This window comes from Pipra filicauda, unplaced genomic scaffold (assembly GCF_003945595.2).
Source record: "Pipra filicauda isolate LSUMZ 115617 unplaced genomic scaffold, ASM394559v2 scaffold95_size2449627_pilon, whole genome shotgun sequence".
Classification (NCBI taxonomy): Eukaryota; Metazoa; Chordata; class Aves; order Passeriformes; family Pipridae; genus Pipra; species Pipra filicauda.
This window is the reverse complement of record NW_024105153.1, coordinates 363,010-386,979: the sequence shown is the minus strand read 5'-3', so window position 1 is coordinate 386,979 and position 23,970 is coordinate 363,010. Positions and strand designations below refer to the sequence as shown.

The window sequence follows — 23,970 nt, the reverse complement described above, 5'->3', positions numbered from 1 at the left end:
CAGCAAAGGAGATAATACTGCCTCAAACCCAGCTTCCTTTGTCACCCTGAAACCTCCTTCCAAGAAACAGTCAGTTAGCAAGCAAAAGAAAGAAAGACACAAAACCCATCTTGCTTGATCCCTGATTGCCAGTGCCAAAAGATGTCACAAATTTCCATCAAAACCCAAAGTCATATCTTTTTCCACACAGTAGCAAAGCTTCTGTGAAAACCATCTACCTTACTTCATTCAATGCCTCTCAATCTCTGGGAAACACTATAGTGTGCAATGCGTCTGGGACAGTGTCCAGGCATCTGGCAAGTCTCCCTATCCATCTCCAGGGCAAGGAGAGTTTACACAGTAAACATTATATGGATTTCTTAATTCTCTCCACTCCCAGTCTGCTTCCTAGTGCTTGTGGGATGAGCATGCTTTGATAGCTCAGCTAAGCACATTAGCCCTTCACAGTTTAGTGTCTGTTATCAGCATCACCTTTTGTGCTGCAATTCTTATCATCACCCCGGGTGAGCACAATATTGAATATGACACGTTGCTTCAATGGAGTTCAGGCTGTCCAGGGTTCAAGTAATCATTATAATTTAAATCATCATTATTCAACAGTAGGTCTTCTTAGTAAAGGCTAAAATCTAATAATAAAAATGAGTAACAATCTTCTTTAACAGAGCATTTCAAAATGCATTCACTTAGATGGTTTTAACTCTGGGCAGAGGCTCTGGCTTACCAATCACAAACTCAAACCTCTTCAGTTACTGATACTACACGAGCAGCCTCATCAGGGACACAACAAGCCTTTCCTTGTACCAGTCCCCTCTGTCCTTGAGGGAATTCAAACCTTACAGTTATTTCTAGACATTAAACAATTACCAAATTAAGAATTATCATTTTAAACATTTTCATAGTCAGAGCGATGTCCTTAGATCCACATGAAAACAAAAATGCCTTTGTTAGCTGAGCTAAAGGAGTGACTCTTGTTTTGCCTTGCCATACCATAACATCATCCACCACTGGGGAATGGCAGCGGCATTCAGAGCATTTGTGCTGCTAAAGGAGACAGCACTCTGACAGATAAGTTTCTGCATCCTCCAAACAGCTGTTCTGCAGGATGTAAAAAATCATTTCAGAGCACCCTAGGGTGAGTGGCCACTCCAAAGATGCTGAAAGATGCACTTTATTCCAATAGAGAGACATTACTGCCAATAAGAAAATATTGAACATACCCAGAATAAAAGAGAAGCTACTACCATAGAAGTAAAGAGCAGAGAAACTTTTCTCTCAAATAGACTGTTGTAAAAAAAAAAAAAATCCTGCATCATTACTGGCACTTAGAAGTACACAGTCAAAAAGTCAATATTGCTTGTTGCAAAAAGCTCATATGCAACTGTTTAAATTTCCATATCCCTAAAATATTTTTGAAATTAATAAACTGACTCCTTTTTAGTTAAAGTATGGGTGCTATTTTCAGAGGCATAGTTTAATTTAAAAATACTAAATGTAATCTAAAAAAATGATTGCATCTTATCTGCTTTCTCATGCTAGTTGGCCCGGTGCCTAGTTAAGCACTGGTATCTCGCATCAGCATGTTACAGTGTGACAAGTAAAGGGCAGATCATTGCCCACAAGGACTCTTTGTCATGTCTCCTGCTGAAAAGGAGTCATAAAACTTTTCTGAAAGAGACATCAGTGCATTCCTCCACAGACAGGGAATTATGATGGTTCCAGATGCACTCCTGCATCCCAAAGAAGAAATACACTGAAAGGTAATAAATGACTGAAGGGTTATTTCAGAAGAGCATAATTAATTAGCTCAGAGGCTGAACACATCCCCAGCTGGCCCTAGGAAGCAGAGGAAGCATATAAAGGTGGTGTTCCCACTTGCACAGTTAGTCCTCAGTGTAATCCTGCCACTGGATTGCAAGGCAATGCCCATGGGAATGGTGTAGAAGGTAAAACTCTCAGGTGGAGAGGGAGAGGAAAGCATATGTGACTCAAAACCTGCAGCTGCTCTGCCTGTAAATCTGCACCTAGATATGCTACTGTTTAGTATGCTGTGGGCTGGGTAAGTGCTTTCTGGTACATTGATGAGGCCAACATGAAGCCTGGGACTGTGCCAAGGACACCATGGCACATTGTGACATGTAAGACTCTTGTACTTGGACTTTTTGAGGATTTTGGTTTTGGTTATTGTTTCTGTAGGTGTATGGCTGTTCTGGGAAACAGAAACCAAATCCTCCTTAAATCTGTAGGCAGTTTTACTGAAATCATCTCCCATTTAACTCTCAGCCCTCTTTCCCTATTCAGATACCCTCAGGCATCCCTTAAGAGATGAATGTTTCATTGCTCTCCAGTGACAGGCCCTCAATCCCACAGCTGTCACCAGTTGGTGGAGCAGCTCCACCTCTGTCAAATTGCATACTCCACCCTGGAGGTTACAAAAATCCATCTGAAGAAGCCTGTGAGTTGCAGAGCTCCCTCCTTCCACCTAGAAGAACACAGAGAAGGTTTCTGCTGTGGCTGCTGCTAGAGAGTTGTCTAAAATTTTTTGCATTTATAAGATATGACCCCAACGGAAGATTTGTCTGATGAGAATTTGGTCTCAGCCTCTCCCTAACCACAGAGGTGCCTGAAATAAATCAAAGTAACCCCCATCAAAAGGGCAGGACACAGGGACTGGATGATGTATAAATGATGAAGACCAAACACACACAGAGAAAATTACCCCCATCTTCATTCTCTGTTAAAGTAACAAGCCAGATGCGGTTGTGCAAAAAACCCCCACATCTAGCCTGTTGTTCTGCAGCATATACGGTTTTCCCCTTCTCATGTAAAACTACTGGCAAATATTTTTGTTCAACATTAATCTTTCTCCATGACCCAATTTCTACCTCCTCCACAATTTAGGATATTTTGGCAGACGCCTGTAATTTTTATGAATTAAAGTAAATGTCAGAAGGGAAGCTGCTCCTCCCATTCCTCTCAAAGAGCTGGAAATAAAACCCCATGTCTAAGGTTATAAAGCTCAATGTTCCATTTTTGAAAATTGCTAGAACAAGTTCGCTTAGCAGCTCCACATTAAAAAATGTTTCCCAAAGAGTTTCTGAATTCCCTCAAACCAAATCAAAGAACAACACAAGTTATATCCCAATATAATTTTTACAAATGCATTTCCCACAACAGCTTCAGTCTGCACACTCATTTTAACATCGGTGCCTTAATATTTTATACATTTTCAGATAGATTTGTAACTGTAGAAGTCATGAAACAGAATTTTAAAAGTCAAACTGTTTGCAAGCTGAACAAACTGTACTGCATTGATCCCAAATCTTAAGACTGGATAAGGAAAGAAAACTATTTCATGGTTGGAGGTGCAAAGCTACAAAACAGGTGCAATTTCATACCCATTCTTAGGAGTCTCATGGGGTAGAGATGGACTCTCTCTCATAAACCCCACTTTTTTTCTTTTTTGAGTTTCTCTTCCAAGCCAGTTACTACTCCACAAAATGCAACAATGGCTTTCCCCAGCTGGACAAGAACCTTGTACACCTTAACCATTTGCCCCTTACAGGCAGAAGTTTTCTCACATGTACTTTCTGAGATCCATAGCAGTCCACTTCCAATGTCTGTAAATGGTTCAAATGGCCTGACTTTGGCTCCTTTTTATTATGAGAGATAAAAGACTTAGGAATGGCAAAAAGAGGAAAAAGTTAAAAGACAGAAACGTTTCCCCAGACAATGTGATGGGACAGAAGGGCACATACCCAACCAAGAATTACAGCTTCGCAACTTATCTGGGGGTGTTTCTTCCTTTCTGTCCCTTAACATAGTAAGCCTTATATGCAGCCCTTGATTTGAAGCTCCCAGATGAAATAACCACTTTGGGATGCCTCAAGACATTATAGTGGGATAAATTATTAGAGCAGTGACATATTACCATTTTTTCTACATAACTATAGCTTCTAAATGCTTTCAAAGAACAGGGATAACATTTTAAAATAAAATGTGTATTTTGAAATTCTCATTTAATAATCTTGAGCTACAACTTCTGAAAAAACCCATTGAGTTTGCAATACCAGATGAATATTTCTAGTCTCAAGATTAATTATGTTAATGGTCTAAGCAAAACTAATCTCTCCTAACCCAGACAAATTAGTGTTTCCGTGCGGCTCATTAATTCCAGCTTCTTATCTGAAGAGGCCATGTTGCATAGTACCACTCTGTGCAAAAGAATAGCACGCCAGGAAAATCTCAGATTGGAAGTGCTGAAAACAGTAGAAGCATTACCTGATTTGATCTAGACATCTCTAGATGTCCTCTTTCCTCTCTCTGCCTTTCATTTATCTGCCCGCCTCTGCTTTAAGGATGCCTGGGGTATACCACCAAATGCTGTGATCTGCAATCCCATTGAGACTAGAAACTGAAATTTAAGAAACAGCCATGTACTGTACATTTCATCAGACAAAGCTTCTGCCACCATGACAAAGGAGGAAGGAACCAGCATCTGTAAATGTAATGAACTTGCCACCAACATTCATTCATTAATAGTAGTTAAGAATCATCTTGCTGACGGAACTCCACGTATTGTTTCAGTAAAAGGAGACAACTGAAGAAACTTCTTCTCAACCCTTTCAGTCCTTCTTCATAGGCTAGACTGACCTGTCCCTGTCAGCTCATCCAGGTACCACTCTCTGAGTGAGGAGCAGCCCAGCATCGAGCTCAGGTTCACCTCCAACCAGCTGCTGCCTACATTGTGCCTCTGTATACTGAGAATGTGCCCAAGTTATAATCCTCAGCTGTCAGTACCAATGCAAGCAGTAAGCATGGGACCACTTCAGGTGCTGTCTGGGATGGTGCCACATTTACAGTATAATTAAGTTACACTTGTGATAATTCCTGATTTGAAATGACTTTACTGCTCTCTCGAGGTATTTGATCCCTGAGGCCTGAAATCCTCAGTGTGGGTGCCACTGCTTGCAAAATCAATTGTTCCTGTCACACATGATATTGATTCCTGCGGTGCAGCGCCCACAAGCAGCAGATGCAAAAATGCCAATTTCAATTACTAAGCAAACCAGAAGATTTGTGATTAGATGGCAAGAGGAAGATTACAACTAGCTACTTTCTGGGGAAAGAAAAAAATCCGACGCCCTTGCTTTGTAAAAGATGCAGAAATCGACACAGATACTAGATATGTCCAGCTACATTGTTTCTTTTCCTACATTGTTGAAGTAATTGATAAATATATGTATAAATATACAAAAATATATATGTATAAATACATTAAAAATATAATATATATAGACACAGAGTTATGCCATAACATAACCCTCTGAATGTAGTTCAGACTAAAGAGAAAAGTGTAACAAGGTAATTTTCCTGTACATTCCCTGGAACTCTCCCATGCTACACAAATTATGATGAATTTTAATCATATTCTTTTAATGCCCTTCATAATCTCTGTGCCATCACTGGCATCACTGAATTTAGCCTGACAAAACACTTCCATATGGGAAGTGTACCTCATTGTAAACCTGGGGAGATGAGTGGAGCTGAAAGAATAGGTTCAAGAACAAGAGGGTTGGGTGTCCCTTTGGCAAAGAGAAGAACCATGTCTAAATTGTCAGGCTCCTGATGTCACCCTCTCTCAAAGAGCAACCCACCCTAGAAGAACCACATCATCTCTTGGCAAAGAACTGAAGAATGATTTCTTTTCATGTTTTGGCCACTTCTCCCACTGATATTTTTTCAGCCTTAGCTGTGCCAACGATGATGACCTTCCCTTAGGAGCCCTGTTTCCCAATATCCGGGCTCAAAGGACTGTGTTGCACCATGTGACACTGAGTGCTGCAATGAGAGAGCAGCAATCAGCCAATTCTCTGGTGACATTGTCATCCCCAGAGAAGGGAACAGCAGCAGCACAGACTGGAATGAAACCTCTCCATCTTTGGCCCAGCCGACTCTCTTTTCATGGACATCTGCAGATGTGGCACAGGGTTGTTCGTCTCCCTATTTCTCTGTGTCTGCCTGGCCTGCAGCTGGAGGTGTGACTGCAGCCCATGTGGGCTGGTTCCCAGAGCTAACTGTTGTGGGTGGGAAGGCACCCAGGCACTGTCAAGTGCAGCCAGCTGACGGTAGGACACCTGCGGAGATGGCGGTGCCTCCGTGTTCTCATCGCAGACACTTCCTGTCTGTGGTTTGATCTACACAGTGCACGTCTGTACAGGGTGCAGCTTGGCTTCCTCCCACTGCACAGAGAAATCTCAGTTAAGTTACAGTGAGCAAACTGACATGCTGTGAGGTGAGACACCGGTGACTTACTGACCACAGCACACCAACCACTTCCACCAGCAGCAATGTGCTGGGCAAGAAGCATTAAGCACAGGTACTGCCAGTGGGGATGTCCTCTTGGTTCTTGAACTGGTGACATCTGCAGTCCCTGTCTTTGGCTCAGATGTCATACCACAAGCTTTTTCTATCATCCCCTGTTTCCTGGGGGGAGGGGAGACTGTTCCTGCATCTAAACTCTTGTACTGAGATGTGAGTGGGCAAAACAGCAAGATCCAAGGAAGGCTGCAGGGCATTATTCATGGAAGCAGACCTACTCAATTTCATATTTTCTCTTCTGCTGGAAGGGGGGGAGGTAGGGAAAGCAAGAGAAAAACAGGCTACATATGCTTCAGGTCTTATTAAGAGAAACAGTACTCCAGGCTGCTTTCATACAGCTTCTGATTCAGCTCAGAGCACAGCTGTAGGGGATGCAATGCAGTGCTGTGAAGGGCAACATCTGAGGCATAAGAGATAGAGAACACAATCTGTACACTCTCATACTTTCCCTTCCTCTACACTCCCCTAACCATCTTTCTCCAATTTAGTCAATATATTCCTGGCTAGAAGCTGGTACATGAGAGGAAAAGGAATTTTTTTTTTCCCCTGCAATATCGTTGTTTTTGAAAATAACATTGCTTTTGGTCTAGCAACATCAAGAAGGTACACTATCAATAACATAGCAAAAGACAATATTTTCATGCCATTGCAGACCCTTGTGCTGGTCCTTGCACTGCAATGTGAGTTGAAGTTATTTCTAAGACTGTTAAAGCACAAGGATTATTTTCCTGAATCCATTTTGCAGAAAAATAATGTGCAGGACATTAGTTTAGAGATCTAGAGAGATCAGCATTCAGACATTTAGACATTTTTCCTTTGAAGATATCATTGATATTAATTAAGACAATCTTTTGTGCAGAAGGGATGTCATTTGCAATTACAATGGGCCAGGTGCTGTTCCCAGTGGCACCATCAAAAACAGTCCAGCTCCAGCTTTGGCACAATGGACAGAGCAAACCTTTGACATGTTTTGTGTCACTCCCACAGGTCCAGTTCTACAAGAGATAACTAATCTTGCTTTTGGAAGGGTAAATCCCACTTTTCCATAGCTTGAAGTGACTTCAGTGGGCAGAAAAAAAAAAAAAAAGAGCTAAATTGCATTTGTTTGTTTTGTTTTACTTTATAAGAGTGTCACATTCCCAGATTAGCTGACAACATTGCAAAGATGCACAGAGCAGGTTAAGAAGGGGTGCAATCTCTTCACAGAAGGTCCAGATCCATGGTTCATGGAGTGTGACAGACAAGTCCCCATGGACTTCAAGCAGCTTTTACTTAGGCCCAGGGTCAAACCCTGGGTCAGATTTCAGCAAAGTAACATCCTGGTGGGACCCCATGTCATTATTAATGCTCTTCCTCTGCATCCCTGTGAAAACTGAAGCTTGTAACTCATTTTACTCAGAAGAAAGGGCACGTTTAGTTTGCCTTTCTGGAATTACTTGTACCTCAGATCACAAAGAACACTTATTGCCGTCAGATCAGAATATCAAAGCCAAGCAGTCTGACAGAGAAGAGAGTAGACTCCTTGATTTTGCAGAAATCAGCAAAAGAAGCCCCAGTTGTTGCCTGAGTGAGCAGTTCTAACCTCTGTAAGGCAATAAGTGAGTCCTATGAGGTGCCTAAAATGTGCACCAGAAGTTTAAGAAATTCCATAGCAAAAACTTCTTAAATAAATACCTCACTTTGCCAGGACTGCTTTGGCATGTTGCGATCAGCAAGAGCACAGGCTGAGTCTGAAATATAGCTATCATTATATATAGTGAATGTAAAACTTGACTAAGGTTGTTTACAAACTCCACTTGCTTCTTGGGCTCAGAGCAGCAGTCCCCTGTCAAGGCAGAAGGGCTCAGCCAGAGCTCACCAAATTTACAGGCAGTGCTATGAGAGCATATAACCAATTTGGACATGAGTGGTTCAGCTAGTGGAATTTAACATTAACTATCTGCAAGAGTGCAGCTCAAACAACTACCAGCTCTGTTAACCAAGAGGTAGGGCTTATGCAGTTTGGGAAACTCAGTCCCTCTTCCACAGCCCAGCACCACCAGCCTAGTGTACACTTTTGGATAGGGTTCAAGGAGGCATTGCTGTTTTCCAGCCTTTGCTCTGTGGAGATCTGAGCAGGTGTGAATCAGAAAAGTTAGATAAGTGCTGGATGTTCTAGAAAATTCTGTCTTTACAGTCTGCAGCCAGTGAGTACTGCATTTCCTAAGCTGATCTGAAGTCATGCTTTATGTCAGCATATTGTCAAGGATTCTTGCAAAACAGAGCTTCTAGGCCAAGTCACTATTGAGATACAGCCTGAGAAAGAAGCATTTGCAAAAAGCAAACAGCACAGTTAATATTAGGATTTCCTTTCATCAAAACAGCTTTTGATTGCCAGAAATATGGTTTATTGGCCACATATCACACAAATAAACAATCAAGAGAATGGACTTTGTTACTGAAGGGATTTAGAAGGCTTCAAAATTGGATGCAAAGCTAGTTAAAATTATTACCACATAGGCATTGCCAATTCTCCATGCTGTATGCACATGCATACCAGTTGTGTAGTCATAAGGGCTAACTGGTTGAAAGAAGGTGTAAGATAGTATTCCACTTTTGCAGAATTGTTTACTTCAGAGGCACAATATGTTCTCCTGACAAGGAGGGATTATACTACACATGATTAGGAGTCTCTCATTGCACTCAAATTTGGATATTGCAGCTCTTATAAAAATTGGTCTCTGACAACACCCGAGTTGTTTAATAGCACTTGGCATATTAGTAGCACACACAGTATTAGCAGGAGTGTAACAGTCGTTGATAAAGCTACACAGATTATTTAGCAATGAGCAAACACTGCAGATGCATGGCAACAAAATCTTTATACAATGTGCTTCACATATGTGAGTCTGAATAATATTTTCAAATCTTCTTTCTCTCACCTGTGGCAATCCTCGGAAGATGGACGTGCCTAATATTGGTGGAAAATGCTTTTGCGAAGGGAAAAGGCTTCTTTTCTGATAAGTCTGACTTTTAACAGAGTGAGCAGTCCTCATTCAAAGCATAGTCTGCATTTGTCCCCATCTATATGAGTTTAACAATTAGACATTAAACAGTATGTTTTAAGGGGCTCCCACTTTCATATCGCTTCAAGTGAAGTCCATTAGGGAGCCGTTTGCAAGACTGAGTCAATTAGGATTCTTGCCAAAAGAACTGCTCAATATCTGTTTGACATACATGCTTTGGTAGGTTCAAGACATACATGATATAAAGGCAAAGTAGTCCACTTTTCGCTTTCTGAATATCACTGGGAAATGGTCCATTTAGCAAGACTTGAACCTATTTCCTCTAGCCTAAAGACAACCTGAAGCCTGGGTCTACCCTAAAAGAGGAGGATTTATATTGTGGGACCACATAATAAGTATCTTCAGTTCACAGAGTCTTCCTTGTGATGACCAGACTTGCTGTAGACTGTAGCACTTCATATTGATAAAATTGATGTCTGCATTGGGAGACTTGAAGAAATGCTAACAAGCAAATCTGCCCACATGACCTACAGCCAGCCAAAAATTAAAATACACCGAAAGGGTGTGAACACAATACCATTCAGTGAAAGATGCAGCTTTTCAACACAAAGGCTCACTCAGTAATACTACTTTTAGGTGAATATCATGGATTGGAGTTCAGACTGGATAAAGAAGATAAAATAAATTCTAAAAAATTCAATTGTATCTTTTTTAAACTTAAGACACTACAGAGATGACACAGAGCATTCTGGAATGGGTTAAGAGGTGCCCTAATCTGAGCTTTGCAACCTGCCAATTGACTGAACTGCATCAAAATGGAGTCATAGTATTTTCAAACTGAAGCTCTCAGTGACTGTTTCATAGCACCAGCCATGGATCATCACAGGAGATGTATTGGCCCATCGTTGGCCTGGACAGTGATACCTTAAGGTACACCAAAGGTTTATACCTGATCTCCCTGGGCAAGTCAGCCAATGCCCTTACATGGAATATCATTAGCCCTTGGAAATATGACTTCGCACATTGGAAGACACACTGATATTGTCGTGTGTGGTCAGATGAGCTCATTCAGGGCTGGAGTACAAAAGGAAAAACTTTCACCATGACGGTTGGGTGTGTGCCTGAGCCCACTCCTACCAAGCCAAGCTGGGAGCCCCAGCTCTGTGCTCCCTGGTGCTACCAGCGAGGGGAAGCCTTTCTGGTTCAGACCCCCAGATTATAAGGAAAGACACTGTCTGTTTGAGTCCAGACAGTGGAATGCTTCTGTACTTGCGGGAATCATTATCTACATGAAGAACAACCTGCCTACCAGGTGACAGAGCACTGCCTGTGCAGTGTCACAGGAGGAAGGGCAACAATATGTTCCTCTCCACGTCCACCAGCTGAGCAGCACTATGGCCCTTGTATTCAGCTACTCGAGTCCTAGGGGCATATTGAATGCTATCCTACCAATGAGTCCTCTAAGTGAAATGAAAAATCCAGTGTCTCCTTTGCCTTGCCTTGCCGGCCTTCTCTCTCCTTCCCTCAGTAATGTGGCAGGACACTGTTTGAAGGCCAGGTGTTCCTTGACAGCCAGTGACATGATTTACATTTCCATGGCACATTTCACACTAATGGATACCAAAGGACACTTGAAACAGTCTTTCATAGAGCAAGTCTTATACCTGAGTTACGATAAAGCACTGCAGCACATAAGTATCACAAAGTAGCCTTATGACAAGCAGCAGAAATGAGTATTAAAAGTAGCTCCAAAGGGAATTTCGTTAGGTGAATACAGTTTCTTACAATGGTTCTGGCTAGAACATCAGAACCAATATTATCCCCATTCTTACAAACAGTGGCACAGAAGTCTCCATAGCTACAAAACCTTCTGTCTCGGAAGATAAAGTGTCCTGAGACAAAAATCATACAGAGAAACTGGAATTAGTAATAAATCAAAAATAAATGAGTTCCATTTACTGGGTCAGTCTTCACCACAACCTATCATAACCCTATGTCTTCCCTTCAGCACTGTCTCATCAGGCTCGTAATGACTTGTGATGAGATCCCAGCCCAGCTCAAGGCAACGTCTGGATGCAGAGGGCTAATCCTTTGCTGCTGTATCCTGACTAGATGTCACTGAAGTTGATGAAGTGGTAGCAATTTACAGCAGCTGAGAATATATCACATAAGGTAATCAGACTTAAAAGAAATGTGATGGCAAGGGTCCTAAACATTTTCAAAACACTGCTGTCAGAACAAATCTCAGCGTACAAAACCCTTCTTTGAGAAGTTGTTAGAGACCCAGATGGGTTACTAGCTTATTTTATCCTTCCTGGAAGGAAGCCAGTGCCCTGTGCTCCTTTTCAGTCATTATTATTCCTGTACCCTACACCCCAACTCCGAGGAGTCTTTGGTATCACATCACCCCCAAAAATGAGCTTAAAATTAGCCAGATATTTTGCTGAACTTTTTTTCCCTCCCTGCCTTGGTAGCTAAAACTTTAGCTTAAAACATTTATTTTTCATTCAGTCCGTGAAACAAGGAGTTTCTAAACAGATCAAAAAGCAACCTGTAAAAGGCAATTAATAAAATATGCCAGCGGTCCCCAAAATATTCAGAACACTTCATTCAACAATGCATTGAGACAGAACAGCGGCAAAGCTACTAAATAGCATATGACAAAGCAAAACCCAGGAAAAAGCAAAATACTAACTTGGATTTCTTACCATCTTTTATCCGAAGTGCTTTGCAGACATATCTGCATATTATATAGGATCATTCATCTAACTGAAATATAGCTGGCTTCACATCAGAACTAAGTTGTATAACAGCACGTAATAAAACTATATAGCAGATTCAGAGAGAGGAAAATGAAGAGTAACTGTTCTAGTTGAATTACAGAACAAACACCGACTCAGTAGAATACTACTTTCCCTGGGTGAAATTTAGAGGAACATTGAGGATTGCACTCAAACCTGTGTGGAAGACATTGCAGCATCACTAACAACTAAGCATTTGGGTTTACCTCTAAATGAAAATATACTACCTCTCGCAGCAAAATGTGTCTACTAGTGTTAGAGAGGGCTCAAGTGATACCCAATGAGTGATTAATATTAATATCTGAATCATCTGCATTTCCTCAAAGGTCTCCCAACTGAGCATCAATCACTGAAGCCTGATGAAGACTAATATTTCTCAGGAGCCAGTAGAAGCATAAACCCAGCACAAAACTGTTTTTAACACTTCTGTTAGGCCAGGAGCACTCAGTGGGGTTTCTGAGAGAGACCAGTCAGGCTACAGGACATGGTTGCTTTTACTCTAAATACTGTGGTTAACAGTATTTATGAGAATTAAGTCCCTCATATACCAGTGTGATTGCATGGGGAAGATTCTTGCATATGCAAGACTCATAGGACTATACTTCGAGCTGTGAACCACATTAGCTAGTTAAGGTGCATTATCCCCTTTAGCTACTGGAGCTTGGAGATCTGCACAAAGGTTGCTGACAGGCCACTGCACTCATGCAAAACTACAAGGCTAATTGTTGTTATTCATATAGAAATTTGCTGTTGTATTCTTCATCACAAAATGCATGTTAGAGGCAGAAGCCTTGCTCTTAGTTGGCTCTTCATTTTCCTCATGGACTGCAAATGCCCAGCTCTCACATATCTGCATCATAACAAATTTCACATATTCAAGTGATCAGAATTTTATTCCAAAATCTCTAATGATGGATATCTGGGGGAGTCAGCTCTGCTCAAAAGCCTTAATTCTGATAATTTGCCGTATCAAGCCTCAAAGTGCATTGAGTTGTAATTGGTTCCCACATAGAGGTTTTCCTTTGCAAACAAAGGCAGAACCTAATACTGCAGAACCTAATCTATTTCACAGACTAAGGGTAGTAGCCCTGCATTGGGGATTTCCTTTCTTTACTTTACAATACACAGCAATTCCAGTGGCCTGTCACAGCACTGGAACCAGAACTCCTCCTATAGGTAGACCCATGCCTCTTTACACTTTCAGCAGGCTCAAGAGATTGCAGAAACATAGGACAGTAGAAACAAAGTGTAATCCGTCCTTCCTCCCAACCAGAGGTTTGCCAGGCAAACTAGTCTGCATGTCTTTTCCCCAGAGAAAGTTGCATATCTGGTGGTGAGAAGTGAACGGGACACCTGGGCTGGTGTTTCATCACCACACTCCTGCCTCTGGAGTGACTTCTGCTGACTCATAGTGAGGTGCATCCCCTGCTGAAGCAATATCACTTTTTGCCACCTTCATCCCTGTCCTTGCCTCCTCCAGCCTCACAGCACAATTACAAGATGGTTGCAGGTATACTTGCCCTCTTTTCTTTACAGTCTGTTTCTCTTCCTCATTCACAGATATATCAATAAAGTGACTGTTTTCTGTGGTTAAAGTTATATCCCCAGACATTTTAGACCTGTAGTCAAAGTAGATTTGACTAGTCTGAATTCACCTTTGAAGAATAAATAGGAACATGGAAAAGTGCTGGAATCAAAGCTATAGCAATCAAAGATTGGAGATCTCCAGCTATGTTTTGAGAGATTTGCTCTGGATAGAAAATAGCCCTTCCAATTTAAGGAAGAGCAACTACTGTGTGACTCTTTTACCTCCAAGTCCTCATATAATTTCTCATCTCCATGTAGCTTTTTTTGTTCCTAAAACCGATCCCTTTCCAAGCTATGGCATACCATCCTGAACACAGAAAATAATTCCCCAAACCAGGGAGCTTACTGGGACAGACAAGTCAGTCAGCATCAACTGATAAGGAATAATTCAATACAGTTTATTCTGCAGCCTCTGGCCCTGGGACACTAATCCAGAGCCTAATAAAGCAGTAATCCCTTGCTGATCCACAGGCTGTGTTTCCCATGCTCAGCCTGACATCATTACTCCAGGTTATATCTGCTCTCACCACCCTCAATCTCCTTCCCTCCCTTCTCCCCCCACCTTGTACCGTCTTCACTGGTGTGAGATTGTTACAGATACCTTTCAGGACCCACCTGATGAGACATTGATATTCAGTTATTTCAGCCTTCCCTCCTGAATTTTTGCTACCCCAAAGCACAGGCTATTTTGTTTACTTTTTGAGCTGATGGGGGTCAAGATTGCCTAAGAAATGTCCCTGGTGCCCTAGCATGGAAGCTGTTTTCTGGTTTCCAGGGAGCTGCTGAGAGTCAGTATGGGGAGCACCATCACCTCTGAAAAGGGTTCCTCACTTCCCCAGGCCCTGCGACCTGCCCCTGAGGGGGAGATGTACAAGGTCCCAGATACAACTTTACAATCTCTGTTTACTCTGTCAGCTGCTCACTCATCTGTAACAGGAAGCTCTAAGTCATGTAATGAATCAGCCAACCCTCCAGTTCACTTAATCTTCCTGTAAACATCACCAGCAGGCATAAGTAAGGAGGGAGCAAGGGAAAGAGTTGTGCAACTCCCTGGCAAAGTGCGGGGCTACAGTCCCAGGTCAAGTTCTTTATACAGCTTGGTCTCCCTGTGGCCACTTGCAGATGACACAGAAAAGGTAAGTGATGCAGAAGCATCGATCTTCTGTGTTAGTCTTATCATGCTCCTAATAAATAGAATTGCCCGAGGAACTGAAGCACAGGGTTTAGTGTAAGATCAGTAAATATTATTTATTCTGAGACCTCTGGATTTTCTCAGTCAGCTCTCACATGTCCAGCACAAACGGATCTTGCAGAGATCTTGCTTTCAGTGGTGTGCTGGGATGGGGAGTTAGCTTTACAGCATGCTTTTACTTAGCAATGATCTGGAGCTTAGTTCCAAGCTCGCAATCTTTTAATTTAATCAGATGTCCCTTGAATAAGATGCTGTATTTTACACATGCCAAAGAGGCTGATATAGGGAGACCTGAAGTGCTGTTCCTCTCTCACCTTCGGAAAAGTTCACCACTAGAGTTTATCCTGAGACAAAAGAGCCAAAGAGAAAAGAAAAAAGGACCTTTAAAAGGATACAGGAAAACAGATACCAAATGCTCCCAACACCCGTTAACGCACAAGCACAAATTATTTGCTTTCAGCAAACAATTTCAGTCTCAGGATGTCAAACGCTTTTACTAGCTGTGAGTATAAGGGTTGGAGGGTACATTACTGGATAGGCTGTTGTGAGCTCTCTCCCTTGATTTCAGAGATAAGAAAGGCTCCCCATCTTTCATGTGGATTTAACATTACTCCAATGTTTAAAAACAAAGCAGCATTTAAAGTGATCTGTGTGCTTCAAATCACAAACAAATTCATGAAACACAACAGAGCCACAGCAGTTGCTGGTTGGTAAGATACTATTTAAAGAGAACTAAAGCTGACTATATTTTCCATCTGTCTCTCCTGCATCCCTTTCTTCTTCTCCACTCTCCAAATGACAAGGAAAATGGATGCACTATAAAAATCAACAAATTGAGGTGTTGCAGCTGCTTGTTTCCTGCCAACTAAGAAGGAATAGAAATTCAAAAGCAAGTACACAAGTCATCAGCAACAGGACTGCCATAAAGATGTGCAAGATGTCTCTTATGCCACATTCACAATAGCTATGTATAAAAATTACCTATGTAACAATAAAATCTCTTGTCTGAAGGGCCTCCCTCCCTTGGTGAAGCTTCTCAGAGCTGCCCATTAGAGGTCACCATCACCCAGTCACAGCAGGAGCCCCTGCAGATGAAATCCCTAGCAGCAGACCTCCAACCAAAAAACTACCTCCAATCAAAAAGGACAATCACACAGAAAACACACACTCTTCTTCAGCCTATTGTATGTGAAAGGAAAACCTTAGTGGGAAAAACTGAGGTTAGGAAAATAGGTGCATATGACTTTGCCACAGGTTTGAGGAAGGGTGCCTCGGGACCCCACCAGCTACAGAGATGAGCAAACTTTCCCTTGCGGTGTTCAGAGCAGCCTCATCCAGCACTCCCAGCAGCAAGTTCAGAGAAGTCATGACTTCTTGGACAAAGCCAAAGATTTAGGCAGGCAAGCTATGCCCTAGGTATTAAAACTACCAAGCCATTCTGGTTTTAATTTCAGCTGCCAAGAGTCAAACTGCAGAAGAGCAGCAGACTGACAGCCAGGACATGGGAACTGCCTCTGTTTTCCGTGGAGAGCCATGTCCCTGCTGTGTCCTCCTGCCCTCCATCCCTCCCATGCACAAGGGAGCACAGCCTGTCATGAGAGAATAACCATGCCGTGACAGTGAGATATAATGCAGCAGCATCTGTCTGTCCTTCCCGAGAACTTATTGCATCTCTCAACCAAAACCCATCCCCCACCCTCCCAGGGGGATAATGACACAAAAAACATCCCTGATGGCCCAGAGCTGAGTCGAAGAGAAAGCTTGGTGACCTGGGACAGCGTGGGAGCACAGGCAAAGGGACATCACAGCATCTCATGGCTCTTGAGATAAACAGAATAAAAATGTCAAAATATCCCCAGACCTCAAGTTGTCACCTATTTGATAGGCTCTGTGTCTAATAACCTGCCTATAAACACTGCAGTTACACTGGATCCCAAAGCAGGTGGCAATTCATCAGCCAGCTGCATCCCTCCCACATGCCACTGTTTTCTGTCCTGCAATGAGGAGAATTTTCCACTTCTCTCATTTCTCTGCCAAGCACACAAGACCCTCATGGCTCCATCCACAGAGCTCCTGGCTACCTGTTGGCCCTCAATGTGACACATCTGTGTTTGATGGCACTCATGGGACTGAACACAAGGACTGTGATGCTGCTGTGTTGATGTCTGAAGATGTAAAAGTCAGGCTGAAACCTCTTCTTGACCCCATTGCCCACTCCTCCCTCCAACAGGTCAAACCTGTGACAGCAATGCAGTCCCTCCCCACGAACACCTTGCATCAGTCCAACTGCTCCTACCCTGGTAGTAGCTTGTCCTTAAGCACCTGACTAGCTCATTTGAGATTACAAGTATATGTTTGCCGCATCCCTGTCTATAAGCCCTTTATGGACTTCCAGCAGCATGGAGGTGGAAGGGGGCCTGAGAGAGGGGAAGGATATTTGAGTGCTGACTAGGCTGACCTCCTGACAAAGGACAATGATAACTCAGGATTCATCCTCTGCAGCTGCTCCCTTCTAACTGCTTATGATGAATATTTACAGAAGGGAGGGGGGGAAATATGAAAGATCTGTTGGGATTTCTTTTTTCAGCAGGTTTTCTTTCAGAGAAGAGGCCAGTCTGACAGCATCTAGGCTGCCTCCAGCCAACTGGCAGAGGCACTGCAAGTTTGTGTGTACACACACATCTAACCCACCTCAGCACTGACCTGCAGAAGGCTAAGGGAGGAGATCAGAAAAGTCAGGGGCTGATGAAGACACTTCTTAATACTGTATTGATTTTTCTGACCTGACACTGGCAGATATAACCTGAAGCCCAAAGCTGTTAGACCACTCCCAAATCTCAGCCCGGTGTTTGTGATTTGTTATACTGCTGACCTGGACTGGACCCACAGCATAACCAAGCCTGAGAGGCTTAATGCCTCCCCTCTAAGGATTGCTATCATCTGACACATCGCTACTAGAAGGTAACCTGAATCACTAACCAGAATTCCCAGGGGTCATAAAATAAATCTGCCTTTGCTGGGCATTCACCTTCACCTCAGGCATTGGCTGCCAGAGGACCATGGCTTGGCAAGCTTCATCTCATAGGTGAGATCATAGAATCGATTAGATTGGAAAAGACTTCTAAGATCATCAAGTCCAACCATTAACCCAGCACTGCCAAGTCAATTACTAAGCCATATTCCCAAGTGCCACTACCTCCAGGGATGGTGACTCCACCACTTCTTTGGGCACACCCATTCCAATGATTGACCACCCTTTTGGTGAAGAAATTTTTCCTAATATCCGATCTACACCTCCCCTGGCACAACTGGAGACCATTTCCTCTTGTCCTGTTGCTTGTTACATGGGAGAAGAGACCGACCCCCACTTCGCTACAACCTCCTTTCACATAGCTGTAGAGAGCTATCACTCTTCTCAGGTCTCCTCTGAGCCTCCTTTTGTCCAGTCTGTCCAGATCCCTCTGTAGAGCCCTTCTTCCCTCAAGCACATCAACAGTCCTGTCCAACTTGGAGTTGTCTGCAAACTTAAGGAGGGAACATTCAATCTCCTCAACGAAGATTTTAAACAGGACTGGCCCCTGCTGAATGTAACTCTATTCACCACCGCTCTTTGGGATTGGCCATCCAGCAAGTTTTTTACCCAGCAAAGTGTACACTCATCCAAGGCATGAGCAGCCAGCTGCTTGACTCCTGGGCCTTCTACCTGATTCCACCCATAAACACCCAATCCTATTGTTACCATCATTAAGCTAGTTTAAATATCTTTCAACGAATCTAGTTAACTCCTGTGCAAAGATCTTTTTCCCCCCCTTTAAGTCAGGTGTACCGTGTCTGTCACCAGCAAGCCTGATGTCATATAAACTGATCCATGATCAAAACCCCAAAATTCTGCCAGCAACAGCAGGCTCCGAGACAGATATTAATCTGCTGGCTTTTCTTGTTTCTTCCCTCATCATTCCCTGTAACTGAAAGGATAGACGAGAACACTACTTGTGCTCCTGATCCCTTAACCAGTCATCCCAAGGCCCCAAAGTCTCTCTTGATTGCCCGTGGACTTGTAACTTCATCACTGTCTACCTGAAAAATCAATAATGGATGATCATCTGAGGACCATATCAGGGTAGGAAGCTTTCTCTTCACATCTTTAACCTGGGCCCCACAAAGGCAGCAGATTTCCTCAAGAAGTGGGTCCAATTTTCATATGGGGCCTTCTGTTCCCCCTAGAAGGGAGTCTTCCATAACAATGACAAAGATTTTTTTCCTATGGAAACAGTTTTGACGCAGGGTATAGGCTGACTAAATCTCACCAACATCTCCTAACTAGATGAACCATCAGTCCTCATTATTGCTTGGTTCCACTAGCAGAGGCTTGTACCTGTTGTGCAAGGGCATCTCGAGATATAGCACAGCTGAAGCAGGTCTTAACCAGGAGGGATTCCCAGGAGAAAGAGCTGTTTCTTTTCCTACCTTGCTGCTTTCCCCACCTCAGGAAGGGAAATCAAAAATGTGAGAGAGCTTGTTTTGCTCCTTCTTTCTCTGTCTTAGCTGCACATTCCCTTGTAGAGATCTTTTATTCTTTCTTGCTGTTTCAGATTTTGCACACATAAGCATGTTCTTGATCTCCAGACTACATTTAACAACACTTTGAAACAGTCCTCAAGGGGAAAGCTGGGCAGCCTGCTCTACTTAGCCCTGCGGTTTGGAGAAGATGCAAGTTTATTTTGCTGAGCAGTCCCACGGGAGCAGCGGGAAGCAGCCCACAGGTTTGTTCTGCCCTCAGAACCTGCCATGATATTTGGGGTTTGGAAGGAAGACACTCCTACTGGAGGAGCAAATAAGCAGCTTCTCCCCAGCTTCTGAGCTACAAAAGTCTTAGCCCCATGAGAGGGTGGCAACAATTCTCCAACAGGCTGAAATACAGCTCCTTCAAGCTCCCACTCTTACCTTGAGACTGCCAAGCAACTCCCCCTGCTCTCTAGGCATCACTGAACACTGCCCATCAGGTTTTTCCACCTTCTCTCCCAACTGTGGAGTCCTCTGTGAGCACAGGCATTTTGTGCAGCCACTGATGGATGCTGATGGTTGTGGGCGGGTGACTGAGCACAAAGAGAACCCCTTCTCAGAGGTTCAGTGGCTTGGAAGAGTTCTCCTCAAGGGGAGAGAACATTACAAGCACAGGATTGTCTCTGTCAGACGGCTCATTTTCCTTACTCCTGTCCAAGTGAGCAGGAGAGTGTTGTCTGCTTGCATTATAGTGATTGCATTGTTGATAAGTTGCAAACAGGCAAAGAGTTCACTTGAGGGAAAATGCAAAGCACAGCAGAAGAGGAGAGACTTTTTTTAAACATTTTTGTCTTTTTTTAATCACAGTTATAAGACCTCTGGTGGAAAATCTATACCTAATCAAAAGTTTAGCAAGCCCAAGGAGATATTCAGGGCTACTGAAACCAACTGGTGGGAGCCTGAGACTTACTCACCAGCCCTTAATATGTTAATTCACAATGTACTTGAGAGAAGAACATGACCCAGAGCTTCACAGAGTAGCAAAAGCATTGCTGCTGGGAGGGATCAGATGAAAAGTTTTCAAGTTGTTGGCAATAGCAACCATTGTTCTTTCAGGAAGAAAGAGAGAAAAAAGCCATTTTAGAATAGAAAATTACACAAAAAGTCTACCTGAATCAGTCTTACAATCACCAAGGCTGGTCAGTCTGAGTTTCTGTCGTAAGCATTTCCACCATGAGCTTAAAGCAAATGGTAAGGGCAATTTTGATGGAGCGTTGCAGAGAAAGACGAGGCAGCAGGTTGGGAGAGGCAGGTAGGAAGCCACCACACACAGGGTTAGCTAAGGCAAAGCTTCGGCTGCGTAACGCAGGCTAGAAGAGATACTTGGAGTTTTGGGCAGCTGTGTTCAGGGGAGCATGACTTTGTGTATGTTCCTTCTCAATAAAGAAAGCTGCACAAAAGACAGACTATGCACTATCAATTTCTTATTAAAACAACCCTTGCACTCTTGAGCCTGTTGCTCAGGTCTGGAGGTGGTACTGGCTACTGAAAGGGTTTCAAGGGATGCCGCCTCTTTTGCAACAAGCACCATGAAGCAAACCCCAGCAGAAGGGCTGGTAGTGCAACTCAGGGTACAGAGGAGACAGAGGTGCCACTCAGTCATAGAATCACTTGGGTTGGAAAAGACCTTTAAGATCATTGAGTCCAACTATTAACTCAGCACCCAAGTCCACCACAGCTATGCATCTTTTAAATATGCTTAGCATCTCCAGTTCCAAGCCCAGGGCACACAGGATCACAAATGCAGGTCAACAAATACAGAAGAGTAGTCAGAGGATTTAACTCTGGGCCCCACTAGTCCAGACATCCCCACCTCTAAGTCTCTATGAGGCCATTGGCAGAGGCGCACGCAGGTGATCGGCTCCTCCCACCTCCCTAAAAAAAACAGTCCCAGCACAGCAATCCCACGGCCTAGTCATGCACATATATTGTTGGGGAAAAAAACCCCAAACTTGGTACTGCTTGAGCACCCATCCCTGAGTTACTGAGGAAATACCATAGCCTGAGCAGTAGTGCTTTTCAGTCCTAGCAATAGCAGGAGGCAGACAGAGCATGGGGGAAGGAGACGGCCAACCCCCTCCCCTGCCACCCCCGCAGCACAGGCAGACACACAAACTTACCTTTCACTCCTTCTTTCACTGACTGTCTTATCACCATAGCAACTGTAATCCTAGGTCATACAGCTAGGAAAAAAAAATAAATATAGCACAAATGAAGATATACACTATCGCCAAACACAGCCTCAGTGGTAGAATCTAATTTTCATTAGAGGCATAACAGTGGTTTTGCATAATTATACATATATTAATGCCAAACATGCCCATCTTCAGTTAAAATTCATTAATTCAGTTCTAAATAAAAAGGATTGCTCATTGCAGGTTAATTTCTTTTTTTAATTACTATTTTAAAGCAGAAAATATTTCTAAAAGCTCAAGTCATACTTCCACAGCTTTTTCTTAATCCTGAGATTAACAGGGAAAGGAAAACACAAAGATTAAGCCAGCTCTCAAGTAGAAACATGGCATAAAATGTAACAGGAAACTTTGCTGCTTTTGCAATGTGAGGAATGAGAACAAGCAATAAAAAATTTGGCCAGATGCTGCACTGTACCTGGAATTGAGTCCCAAAGGAAAAGCATCTCACAGCCTTTGGCGCTTGTGGTGAAAGCAATACAGCAGCATCAACTGAGAAGGAACATACCGCTGCAAGTGACTGAGTGCAGGTTTGGCTGGCACCAGAATTTACTACACAGCTTGAGGTCAGCCTTTACAAGAGGAGGCTTATTTACTCTGACAGCACAGATGCAAGATACCAGCACCAAAGGACAACCCCAGTCAAGAACATCCTGTAGAGTGAAGAAGCCTTTCCTCTGCATCCTTCCTTCTTTAAGTTGCTCCTACTACCTTCAGGTTCCTTCATTACCCACTAAATGCAAACACCCTGAGGATGGTACTCTATACCCCTCTTTATTACTGTTTTCAGGTGGGCCTCATCTGAGTGATGGGGAGCCCTTGGTGCTGGTCAGACCCCGCCTTCCTCAGTTCAGTATGTGGGGCAGTGCCTGGAGGGTGCTTATTGTGGTTATTCGTGTGGCAGGTACCTGGGTGTGCAGGTGCTCTGAGACCTAACAGTGAGCTCTTGCATTGCAAGCATGCATGTGGCTCTAAGGAAGCTTCCAAACCCTGACCTGCTGCATGCTGGACTTGATATAAAAGTAAATGCCTTAGGAGGTGTCTCTTCTTTAACTGCATCGATATCCTAGCCAGGAAATCAAGGGAGAAGCTACTATCTGGGTTTGTCTCCACAGAGGCTTATTTAATTCCTCACTTACTGAAAAGGCAAGGAGAATGAGGACAAAAGGGAGAGGAGGACTTAGCTTGAGGGAAAGATTTGCAGGTGGAGGAAGGACAAAGAGAGAGATGGAAAAAAATGGAAAGACAAAAGAAGAGATGGAGAGAGGTCTGCCCTAAACAGCAACAGGAATCTCCCATGGCTGTTGATCTCTCGTTCCTCTCCTCCTTGTGTTGTCTTTAGTGCACAGCAGGAGGAATAGAGGCTGAGCTCCAAGCTCAGACAGTGAGAAGGAGAAATCTCCCTTCTCACCCATGCCTCTGAAGGAGGGAGACGGATCTCACTGCTTATCTGTCCAAGCCTGTGTCTGCCCCAGCCAGGGTCTTGCTCCCCCTCTGCAGCAGGGAGCCCTCGCTGACACAGACTTATTGGGATGTGCAGTGGATCCAAATGTGGCCCCTTCACCCTGCGAGCATCTCCTGCCCCTGCCCACGTATCTGAGCCCTGGAAGCCCATCTGTCCATAATAAAAAGAGAAATAACAGCTTGCTTCAGATGCTGCTTGTCACAAACTTTTTTTTTTTTTAATAATGAACATACACCTCTGGCCCAGTTATGCTTGCTCTATCTGTCCTTCTTTCTTGAGTGCTGGCCCAGACAGAAGAGGTGCTTTTTAGGGAGGTCAGATAGGGCCTGACAGAGAGTCCTGCTGGGCACGAGCTGTGACTTCAATGGAGGGAAGAACCCACCTCCTTTCCAACTATTTTATCCTCCATGTTGTCCTTTAGGCTGGCCCATGTCTGGGAAGCAGAAGGTCATAAAGATGTGTATGCATATCTTGTAGCCCATTGCTGGGCAAAGCCTGCTCTTCTGTAACTGTGATGTACAGCTGTCCTGCACACACAAGGCAACTCTGAGCTGCCCAGCTGCCCAGCAGCTGCCCAGCTGCTCCAGCTGCCACGCTGGAGGTGTGTGTTTGCTCTGGATTGCCCATACTTACCAAGGCTACCCAGCCTCCTGCAAGACCAGAGAGAAGTGGCACTGCTAAAACCTCCAGGAAAAACAGGGTGAGTGTTCAAATGCCTGAGATAAAATTCACTGGTAGGAACAGGACAGGCATTGAGATATGGTGACTAATCTGGCTACAGGATTCA

General features: G+C 43.5%; 1 protein-coding gene across 1 annotated transcript in view; it reads right to left on the bottom strand.

Annotated features, from left to right (window-relative positions):
- The window catches only part of GRAP2 (GRB2 related adaptor protein 2), a 103,940-nt gene extending 82,197 nt beyond the window's left edge, over positions 1 to 21,743 (bottom strand). The window contains exon 1 of the mRNA XM_039391420.1: positions 21,647 to 21,743. The gene's annotated coding sequence lies outside the window, so the exon portion shown is untranslated. The remainder of the gene's footprint in view (positions 1 to 21,646) is intronic.
- Between the last annotated feature and the right edge of the window lie 2,227 nt (positions 21,744 to 23,970).